Genomic DNA, 11,965 nt, shown 5'->3' on the forward strand with positions numbered 1-11,965 from the left:
AGTTCTAAAGGGTGGTGTCAGGTGGAACTCAGAGAAGAGCACTAAGAAGGGGAGGCAGGAGGGCAAAGCTGTGACTGTGAAACAGAACATCCTGAGGTTCTTAAAACACATGCCTGCAAGTCAGGAGTGCTCAGTTCTGTAAGTCCTGGTCCTGTCTAGGACCAAGTAAAACTAATCCATATTACACACTGGTAAGTAAATGCTTGAAGAGCAAAGGGTCTTTTAATTAAGCTGAGGGGGAAAACTAGAACATTTAAAAAATAACTCAAAAGGCAAGAAGAAAAGTAAACATAGAATAGGCTGGGAAAATGAAAAGCAAATAATAGGATAATGGACTTACACTGAAATAGAGCAGTAATTATATTAAATGCAAATAAATATCCAATTAAAGCAAAGATTATCAGACGGATTTTTTTTTAAATTTTATTGGGTTATAGTTGATTTACAATGTTGTATTAGTTTCAGGTGTACAGCAAAGTGATTCAGTTATACATGTACTGTATTCATTCTTTTTCAGATTCTTTTCTCAAAGGTTATCAGAATATTGAATAGAGTTCCCTGTGCTATACGGTAGGTCCTTGTTGGTTATCCATCTTATATGTAGTGGTGTGTGTTAATCCCAAGCTCCTGATTTATCCCTTCCCTGCCCCACGTTTCCCCTTTGGTAACCACAAGTTTGTTTTTCAATATCTGTCAGACTGATCATTTTTTTATGTTAAAAGTGATAAATATAAAATATAAGGATACAGAAAGTTTTAAAGAATGGAAGAGTATACCATGCAAGCACTAATCAAAAAGTAGTTGACATTCCATTGGATTGGAAGAATCAATATTGTCAAAATGACTGTACTACCCAAGCCAATCTACAGATTCAGTGCAATCCCTATCAAATTACCAATGGCATTTTTCACAGAACTGGAACAAAAAAAAAAATTTAACTTGCATGGAAACGCAAAAGACTCCGAATAGCCAAAGCAACCTTGAGAAAGAAAAACAGCTGGAGGAACCAGGCTCCCTGACTTAAGACTATACTACAAAGCCACAGTAATCAAAAAAGTATGGTAATGACACAAAAACAAATATAGATCAGTGGAACAGGATAGAAAACCCAGAAATAAACCCACACACCTATGGTCAATAATCTATGACAAAGGAGGCAAGAATATGTAATGGAGAAAAGACAGTCTTTTCAATAAGTGGTGCTGGGAAAACTGGACAGCTACATGTAAAAGAATGAAATTAGAACATTCTCTGAAACCACACACAAAAATAAGCTCAAAATGATTAAAGACCTAAATGTAAGACCAGATACTATAAGACTCCTAGAGGAAAACATAGGCAGAACACTCTGACATAAATCGCAGCAGTATCCTTTTGGATCTGTCTCCGAGAGTAATGGAAATAAAAACAAAAATAAATGGGGCCTAATTAAACTTAAAACCTTTTGCACAGCAAAGGAAACCATAAACAACCTACAGAAACAAAAAAACAACCTACAGAATGGGAGAAAATATTTCCAATGATGCAACCGACAAGGGATTAATCTCCAAAATATACAAATGGTTCATACAGCTCAATATCAAAAAAACAAAAAATAGGCCAAAGATCTAAATAGACATTTCTCCAAAGAAGACATACAGATGCCCAAAGGCCATGTGAAAAGATGCTCAATATCGCTATTAGAAAATGCAAATCAAAACTACAATGATTAGTATCTATCACCTCACACCGATCAGAATGGCCATCATCAAAAAGTCTACAAATAATAAATGCTGAAGAGGGTGTGGAGAAAAGGGAACCTTCCTACACTATTGGTGGGAATGTAAATTGGTGCAGGCTCTATGGAGAACAATATGGAGATTCTTTTAAAGACTAAACACAGAGCTACCATATGATCCAACAGTCCCACTCCTGGGCATGTACCTGGAGAAAACCATAATTTGAAAAGATACATGCACCCCAATGTTCATTGCAGCACTGTTTACAATAACCAAGACATGGAAGCAACCTAAATGTCCATCAACAAATGAATGGGTAAAGAAGATGTGGTATATATATACAATGGAATACTACTCAGCCATAAAAAAGAATGAAATAATGCCATTTGCAGCAACATGAATGGACCTAGAGATTATCCTACTAAGTGAAGTAAGTTAAACAAATATATCGCTTATATGTGCAATCTAAAAAAAAAAGCACAAATGAACTTATATACAAAACAGACCCATAGACATAGGAAACAAATTTATGGTTACTAAAGGGGAAATGGGGAGGGATAAATTTGGAGTTTAGAATTAACATATACACACTACTATATATAAAATAGATAACCAACAAGGACCTACCATACAGCACAGGGAAATATACTCAATATTTTGTAATAACCTATAAGGGAAAAGAATCTGAAAAAAATAGATAAATATGTATGTATAACTGAATCACTTTGCTGTACACCTGAAACTAATACAACATTGTAAATCAACTATACTTCAATTAAAAAAGTAGTTGCTACTCCATTTATGTCCCTAGCCTTCATGCTGTCATTGTCATATATTTTCTTTCCTTTTACATACATTATAAGCCCAACATATTTTGTTTTAAACAGTCACTTGTCTTAGCTCAGGCAGCCATAACAAAATACCACAGATTGAGTGGCTTGAACAACAGAAATTTATTTTTCATAGTTCTAGAGGCTGGGAAGCCCAAGATCAAGGTGCCAGCAAGGCCTCATTTTGAGACCTCTTCTCGTGGCTTGTAGGTGGCCACCATCTCACACACAGTTCACATGACCTCTCCCTTATGGATGAGCAGGGAGAGAGAGCAAGATCCCTGGGGTCTCTTCTGATAAGGGCACTAATCTCTTGAGGGCCCCACCTTCATGGCCGCATCTAATCTTATTCGCCTTCCGAACGCCCCATCTTCAAATACCATCACACTGGGGGTTAGGGCTTCAACACAGGAATTTTGAGGGACACAAGCCTTCAGTTCATAGCATTGGTGTTCCTGTTCCTTCCTGCAGATCCACGTTCCCATTTGGTTTCATTCTAATGATGCTAAGACTTGCCTTAGCATTTACGATAGTACAACTCTGCTGGGGACAAAGGTTCTTAGCTTTTGTTTATCTAATAAATGTATTTAACTATTTTTTAGAAAATGGTTTATATGCATTGATTCATTTTTATTTTTTCTGCTCTTATCTCTGGAGAATATTTTCACAGGATATAGTAGAAATTATATATACATATTCTGCCCCCTCCCCCCCACCCCAGCACATTAAAAATCTAGTTCCATTGATTTCTGGTCTCCGTTGTTTTATTTTCCCTCATGTGTACTGTCTTGTTTTTCCTCTGGCTGCTTTTAAGATTAGTATTTATCCTCTCATCCTCTTCGCTTTCCTGAGTTTATCAGCCACTGCAGTAACCATTCTCCAGCAATCTGCGGACTGGCAGCTTAGCCTCCTGCCTTGAGATCTGTATCTCTGCCCGAGGCCTTCCTCCAGCACAAGGTGGCTGCCTCGGCCATGACCCACAGGTGTGGGGAAGCTAACACCCCAGAGCCCACCCTCAGTGGAGCCACAGGGAACTGGGGGTCAGCGTCGCAGTTCTCCGACCAGCGTTCTACAGTTTCCCAGGCCTCCCTCGTGTGACTGAGCCAGTTTCCCATAACAGTAACCTGCTGTTAACCCACCACTTAAGGCTGCCCCCTTCTCTGCCTCACTTTCCTCACTTCTTCACCTGTGCTTCTTTGGATCACCTCCTAAATAAACTACTTGCACCAAGGTCCTTAAATCATGGTCTGCTTTGCTGGGAGACTTAAAGGCGAATTGGTACTTTTTCCTAAAAGTAGCCCAGGAAGCAACCCCTCAAGATGGGATCCTGGAATCAGTTCACATGCCAACTGTAGCTAACTGTAGCAATGGGCACCTCAGTGCTGCTGGAACGTCCTGGGAGCTCAAAGGGCCCTGAATGCAAAGCCAAGAAGATCTGGACTAAAATGAAGTTCCCAATCAGGACGCTGAGATCTGGGATGGGGTCTTGAAGATACTGAATCCCCACATTCCCTGGAATCCCGTCGGCCAGCAGATTCATTCTCGCCCACTTGATAAAGGAGAGTAGCTCTGATTGCCTGGGGACCAGCCAAGACCTGGAGCCTCACGGGATGATATCTTCCCTCTTCAAGACCCACCCTCACTCCCTGCATTCCCTCCAGGTCAATGACTAGGGTGACTTTCAGCCTCACCCACGTGGGGAGGACACTGCGTACTCACCAAGGAGCTGCAGGGCCTGTGGGCAGGAACCAGGGCGTTTGGGGCCAGGAGGGAGAACAGAGGCTGGAGAGGGGAGCTCATTGGTGGGGAAAACTCTGTATGGCTCAGACGAGGACCCCTGGAAACAGTCCTGTGTGGTGATGGACGGCTCATCGAAGCTTGGACCCTGAAGCTGCCCTCAGGGGACTGAGGACGAGACCTGCAGCGTGAGGATGAGAGGGGTGCATGAGACAGGCTGTGTGAGGCCAGAGAGCCCCCCAGCCGACCACATTTCCCAGGAGAGACCAGGGGCGCCCTCTGGCTAAAGCCGAGGTGTGGGCACTGAGTCAGTGAGAAGCCTGGTGGCGGCTGCCCCTAGGCCAGGTTGACAGTGAGAGCTGCTGCGCAGGAATCGGCCTTCCTAGGGTCGGCGAAACTGGGATCCCGTCCCCTAGTGGTTGCCCTGGGCTGGTAAAGAACAGGAAATGGAATGACCACCACGGGCCGGCTAGAGCGGCCATCAGAGGCTTGGCGTGCAGGACCCTGTACCAGGCGGTTCCTATGGGTGAGAGACGGGCGGACAGTAAGGGTGTTGTTGGATTTTAACCGAAACTGGGCTTGAAAACCCAAGCTGTGGTCATTTCCCCAAAGCTGGAGTTCATATTTGGGAGAACTTAACGTCACGTCACAGAGGAAAGCTAAAAGGTGTGACTAATCAATACTAGATACTCGGTAGCGGGCAGCCGTAGGAGGTACTGATGAAAAATTATGAACAACAGAATGTCAGAGCAAGTCTAACCAAGGATTAGAAAAGAACAGAGTGTCAGCATGAGCCCGATCAAAGATGATGAAAAACAGTCCGTCAAGGTAAGCTCAGTGAGACCACTGACACAAACACCTGCTGTTTACTGAAACTAGGATGATGGGCAACTACTGCAGCTCTAGTTCCATAAATAGAGTTAAACACTACAACTTAGTACCCACTTGCTGGTTACCTACATGCATTCGGGCATTTTGATGGTCAATAACCAAATCAGCTAGTTATATGTTTATAAACCGGTATCTTCTGCAATGAGAAGCCCGCGCACCACAACGAAGAGTGGCCCCCGCTCACCACAACTAGAGAAAGCCTGCACACAGCAACAAAGACCCAACGCAGCCAAAAATAAATAAATAATAATTTTAAAAAATAAATAAAATAAATTGGTGGCTTCCCTTGAGTCTTAATTTCTTCCCTTCTCCCCTGACACTCGTCGGCTCCTCACAGTGTAATCCGAAGACATTTGACTTTGATTCCACAAAATAGCGCTGGTCTGTGACACACATGGCAGCATCCTAACGACTTGGTAAACAGGAAGTGGCAACTCTTGGTATGTGGGCATCTCTGTGCCTAGAGGGAGCTGAGCATCCTGCCTGCGGGTCCTGCCACATGAGGGAAGTTGTGCGGGTCCGGTGGGCTGGGGCGTGACGTTCCCTTCGAGGTAAAGAGGAAGTCGCTGCGCCTTCGCCTCCTCCCACCGAGAGACAAAGGTGCCTGCTGGGCCTCCTAGGACTGGCAGACGGCTCTGGCTCATTTACTGAGAAATTCAGGAGGCTGCGGAGCGGGGTCCACGGCAGGTCCAGGCTGCGGTGCGAGCTGCCCTGTCACTTGGCCAGGTGACCTGGAAGAGCCAGTCAGACTAGACATACGTGTGTAGATCATGGAGCCACGTGGAGTTTCCAAAAAGCCCTGACGAGCTGCAGCACAGACGCCAGGGTCCTGAGCGGGGCCGCGCCTCCACCACAGTCTGCGGGGCTCTGGGGAAGACTGAGTGCCTGACCTGTGGGACATCCAGTGACCACGTGACCAGAGCCATGCATCACACGCGGGGGACGATCAGATCCAGGACGAGACAGCCACTATCAGCAAGAGCCATCCTACGATACCGTGTGCCCAGGAGCTAGAATTGATGAGTTGGGACCCCAAGCAGTGGCAGGATTTGTCCCCCCACCATCATTCCCTGTGGTCCATTTGAAGAATTTTTGCTTCCCATCACCACAGGTCAGGCTTGGTGGAATTAGAGGTTCTGCATCCCTAGGATGTGGAATGCTTCCACCAAGGGACACAGTAAGTGTCCCACTGAACTGAAACTGTAATCACTGCCTGGTAATTGGGGGCCCCTCACACTGGTAGACCAGCAGGCAAAGGAGTAAATTATTACGCTCGTGGGGCTAAGTGACCCTGATCTCACAGGAAGCTGGGGTTTCTGACATAATGCATAGTACAAGTGGGCAATAATACATACCAGTTTTGGCCTTGTGGAAAGAATAGATACATATAGATGTATAACGAAATCATTTTGCTGTATACCTGAAACTATCACAACATTGTTAATCAACTATACTCCAATATAAAATAAGAAGTTTTAAAAAATTCAACAATAATGATTTTTTAAGATGACCGACTTTTAGCAATCTTGGAATAGGAGCAATTAACTTCCTAATTTAATAAAGTATATCTTAAAAAACCCTGATAACAAATCTTATACTTAATGGTAAAATATTGAAAACTTCTCTACTGAGATCAGGAATGATAAAAAGGCGACTTGCTATTAGCACTTCTATTCAACATTGTACTAAAGGTCTCACACCCCTGCAAGGCAAGAAAGAGAAAGGTCTAAAGACTGGAAAGAATAGAAATCATATTCTCAATCAACATGATTAGGTATGAAAAACGTATAAAAGAATCCACTGATAACTTATCAGAGCTAAGTGAGATCAGCAAGGTTTCTGGTCAGAGTGAATCCTCAAAAAGAAACTATAGAAATATGCATGGCAGCTTTGTTGCCAGGAAACAACTCAAATGCCCATCAATAGGTAAATATATAAGCAAAATTTAGACCATCCACACAAAGGGATATTACTCAGCAATAAAAAGGAACAGATCAGTGATACACACGTGCCACTTACTGAATGTTTAACGCTCAGCTCCAGACTCACCCTTCAGCGCCTGCTCTGCTATAATGGGCAGGACTCCTTCAGCACTTCTCCTTTGCACGGTGCTAAGCTTTGTCAACAGAGGGCACTGGAGGGACTCTGCAGAAGGAAAGGGCTTCCCGGACCTGGTGGCCTTCGTCCCTCCTTCCCTCCTTTCTTGCCCTACTTCTCCTCTTACTCTGCAGCTATGATCACAGCTGTAGAGGATGGGCCATTGGTGTTCTGCCCCAGGCTTTGCTAAGTGTCTCCAACCCTGAGGGCAGCTGGCCTGTGGGTCCCAGCTTTGATCAGCCTGATGGGGCAACCAACTCGTCCCAGTTTGCCCAAGACTGGCCTGGTTTTAAAACTGAAAGCCCCGCAGTTCTTTCAGTCCCATGGAAACTGGGACAGGGATTCACCCTATAAACCATGCTCCCCAGACATGATTAAATAGCTTTTGAAAGGAAAGGAGAAGCACAGAAGTCCTAGGTCCTCTCTCTGCAGTTAATGGGAAGGAGCCTGTCCTTGCCGGGACACCACCACGGCTAATGCCATACTTGGCTGTACTTCCATTTTCAGGTTCTTTCTCTCTCTTTCCCTACTTTCTCCTTAAAACAAGCAAAGGAAGATCACAGAAGCTTTGACAATGTCACGGGAACTGTCCTCCAGCTGACTGTTTGACGAGAGACCATACCATCTGCCACCCGGGGCCCCTGCTCAGGATTCTCACGGGGGACACGTACCAGTGTCAGAAGAGTGGGGTGATCTTTCAAGACAGGTGCCCCCAAGAGTCTCCCAGGACACCCAGGGGAGGCCAGGTGTCAGGGGTGACTCCATCCAGCCCCAGGTCTGAGTCCCCAATTCTCTGATTCTCTCAGCTCTGCCCTTCTTTGCATTTCAGCTTCAGACTCAGGCTGGTAGCAGGACATGTGTGCCTAATGACGCGAAACTGTTCTCAGAGTGTGCCCACGCCAGCCGCGCCCAAGAAGGCAAGCATCTGTCGGGCAGCAGGAGGGAGGCTCTTAGAACCTCCAGGCTGCACGAGCTCCTCAGGTGATACTAACCCACTTGTTAACTCACCTGCAGCCTCTCATTGCTGCCGGTCCACACGCACCACAGCTTTGCTCTGCCAGGTGACCCTGATCTTTCCAAAGCCGGTAACCTGCCCACCCCCGCCGGCAGTCTGTATGAGCTCCCACTGCTTCACGTTCTTTCAACATTAGGAGCTGCCAGTTGAATTACTGCCAGTCTGGGGGCATGTAACACTATCCCAGTACGGTATGCATATCCCTGGTTACTAAAAAGTTCGAGCTTTTTCCATGTGTGTAGTTGGCTATTCATGTTTCCTTCTGCAAAATGCCTGCTTCATAGTTTTCTCTTCAGTCACGTGTGGGCTATTTAAGCCTCTCTCAAACGCATTCAGCTTTTAAATGAACATATAACATACCCGATTAAGCGCATGGCTTAAGGTTTGAGCGTAACTACTACCCAGACTGATAGAGAACGTTTACAGCCCCCAGAAGGTTCCTTGTGCCCCTCCTCATGCAATGGTCTGCTCAGAGGTGACAATTATTTCTGATTTCTATTAACAGTGATTTGTTTCATCTGTTCTTGTACTTCATCTAAATCGAATCATACATTCGATCTAGATGAATCGGTCTGGCTGTAAGACTCACCCATATTGGGGTATTTATCAGGAGTTTGTTTCATTGTCATGGAACATTTAATTATACGAATGTGCCACGATTGATGAACGCGTTGTTTCCAGTTTAGGGCTAATACAAACACAACTGCTATTAACACGTTTGTATACATATGCACGCATTTCTCTTGGCAATACTAGGAGAGGAACTGCCAGGTCGAGGGGCAGACACGTGTAGCATTAGTAGATGATTGCTTCACGGTTTTCCAAATGGTTAAAACCCAATGCTCCCTCCCACCAGCACTGCAGGAGAATTCCAGTTTCTCCAACTACTCTCCAACACTTGGTGATGTCTTTGTCAAACGCTGGTGGTGGGTGTAGCAGGCAGCTATCACCGTGACCCTAATCTGCATTTCTCTGATTACTAACGAGGTTAAGCATTTTCCATCTACTGTAGTTAACTGATCATTCATGTTTCCTTCTGTGAAATATCTGGTCATGTCTGTTTTTACCTTTCTAGTTGGTTGCTTGTATTTTGGTAATATTGGGGTGTTCTCTGCATATTCTGGACAGCAATCCTGTTTAATTAAACGTATTGCTAATGTTTCTTCCGCCGCTCTATTTCTACCTGTAGGGACTGCGTTTTTCCTCCAGTCTCCATGCAGAGACCATTTCAGCTGAAGCCCTGGGCCACTAGGGGTCAGCAGATACTTCCCGGGCTGCTCTGGGGTCAGCTCTCCCCTGTCTCTCTGGATTTGTACGTTCTTATCATTTTTGGTCTCTGTATATTTTTTATTTTTTCTTGCCAGCTCAGTTATAGTTTTAGAGGTTTTTTTCATACTTCATTCAGAATCTGTAGGGGTTTGTTTTAAGAAGGGTCACCAGGATATCTAATCTGCCACGTTGCCAGGGATGGATGTCTCCAGTTACTTTCGAATTTCCATGTTCTGACCACAAGGATCCTCCACAAAAACGATGCAGTGATCCCCAGAGCTCAGGTCCACAGACACAGATCAATAATAGGATGTTTGCTAGAAAAACAGCCCCCCAGGGCCCACCCTGAACATGCTGAATCAGAATCTCCAGGGATGGAGCCCAGGATTTTCATTTTAGCAAGTGTTCCAGATGCTTTTCACATACTGAGAGAGTGCCTCTCCCAGAAGGCTGCTTGGGTACAAAATTACATTCTTCAAAGTGGCTAAAATATCTACATGTAGAAGAATGAAGTTGGACCCCATCCTCACACCATACAGAAAAATGAACTCACGATGGACTATACACTTAAATGTAAGAGCTAAAACTAAGAAACCCTTAGAAGAGAAAATATAGGAGTAAATGTATGTACTTTGGATTCGGCAAAGTCTTCTTAGGTGTGACACCAAAACCACAAGTGACAAAAGAACAGAACAGATAAATTGGGCTCCGTCAAAATTTAAAACTTTTGCACGACAGACAATACCATCAAGGGAGTGAAAAGACAACCCCCAGAATGGGAGACAATATTTGCAAATCATATGCCTGATAAGGGACTTGTATCTAGGCTATGTAAGAACTCATAGCTCAATAATAAAAAGATGAAAAACTCAATTTTCAAATGGGCAGAAGGCCTGCATAGACACTTCTCAAATGAAGACATACAAATGGCCAACAAGCACATGAAAAGATGCTCAACTTCATCAGCCATCAGGGAAATGCAAATTAAAACCACCATGAGATACCACTTCACACACACCGGGATGGCTACAAAGACAGATAATAACAAGTGTTGGCAAGAACAGAGAGAAACTGGAGCCTTCAGATGCTGCCGATGGAGATGCAAAAAGGTAAATCCAGAAAACGATCCAGCAGTTCTTCAAAAGGTTAAACACAGAGTTACCATGGGACCCAGCAATTCCCTCCGGGATATCCACCTAAAGAAATTAAAACATGTGTCCACACAAAAACTTGTTCACAAATGTTCATAGCCGTGTTTTCCATAACAGCTGAAGAGTGAAAACAGCTCACAAATGCCCATCAGCTGATGAATGGATAAATAAAACATGGGACATCCCTACAATGGAATATTATTATTCCTCAGTAAAAAGGAAAGAAGTACTGATATCCTGCAACATGGATGGACCTGAAAATCTTACGCTAAGTACAAGAAGACAGTCACGGAAGGCCACATATCGTAAGATTCCAATTATATGCAAAGACCAGAGTAGGCAAACCCAGAGAGACAGACAGTAGATTACTGGTTGCTAACAGCTAGACGTCGGGGGGATGGGGAGTGATGGCTAATGGGTACGGGGGTTCTTTAGGGGGTAACAAAATGTTCTAAAATTAGTAAGAATGGTTGCACGACTGTGTGAATACACTAAAAACCAATTAAGTTATATACTTTAAATGGATGAATTCTACAATATGGGAATTATATCTCAATAAAGTTGATATGGCTAGGAAGTTTATATTCACGCATCTTCCTCCATCACACACGATGATCTCCAAGCTCTCGTGGTTGTGTAAAGAGCACAGAAAGTTATCACCGTGAATGACACCCTAATGCTGGCACATGTGCATTTCAACCTCCCCATAAATGCCAGGCGGCAGGTTCGACGCACAGCACCTCATACCTGGGCCTGTGAGCAGGTCCCTGTTCGTCCTTTCTCTCCTCCTGGAGATCAGTGGAGGGCTGGCTGTTTCTGAGAGTAGCTCAGTTACATGTAAATTACATGTCAGCGTTGTCATTCCAACCTCCACCAGGGATCAGGTGGGAAAGATTTGCAAAGGCAACAAGAGCTTAACAGGAAAAACTGGACTTCACCACACGGGTATCACTAAAAACCAGCCTACAGTTGACCAGAAGTGACGGCTGTGAGCAGAGCTCAGCCCTCTTGCCTTGGGGAAGGAATGACCAGGTTGGTAGGTCAGTAGCTTATTTGATAGCCCTGGATTGCTGGTGAAAAAAAAAAAAATCAGGAAACTGTTCTGCTAAGGGAAGGTGCCTTATGTGACAACATGGATGTACTTCGAGGACATTATGCTCAGTGAAATCAACCAGTTACAGAGGACAAATACTGCATGATTTCACTTATATGCAGGGTCTGAAATAGTCAAGCTCGGGTGTTCCATGGTGGTCCGGT

This window comes from Stenella coeruleoalba (assembly GCF_951394435.1).
Source record: "Stenella coeruleoalba genome assembly, chromosome: 7".
Taxonomy (NCBI): Eukaryota; Metazoa; Chordata; class Mammalia; order Artiodactyla; family Delphinidae; genus Stenella; species Stenella coeruleoalba.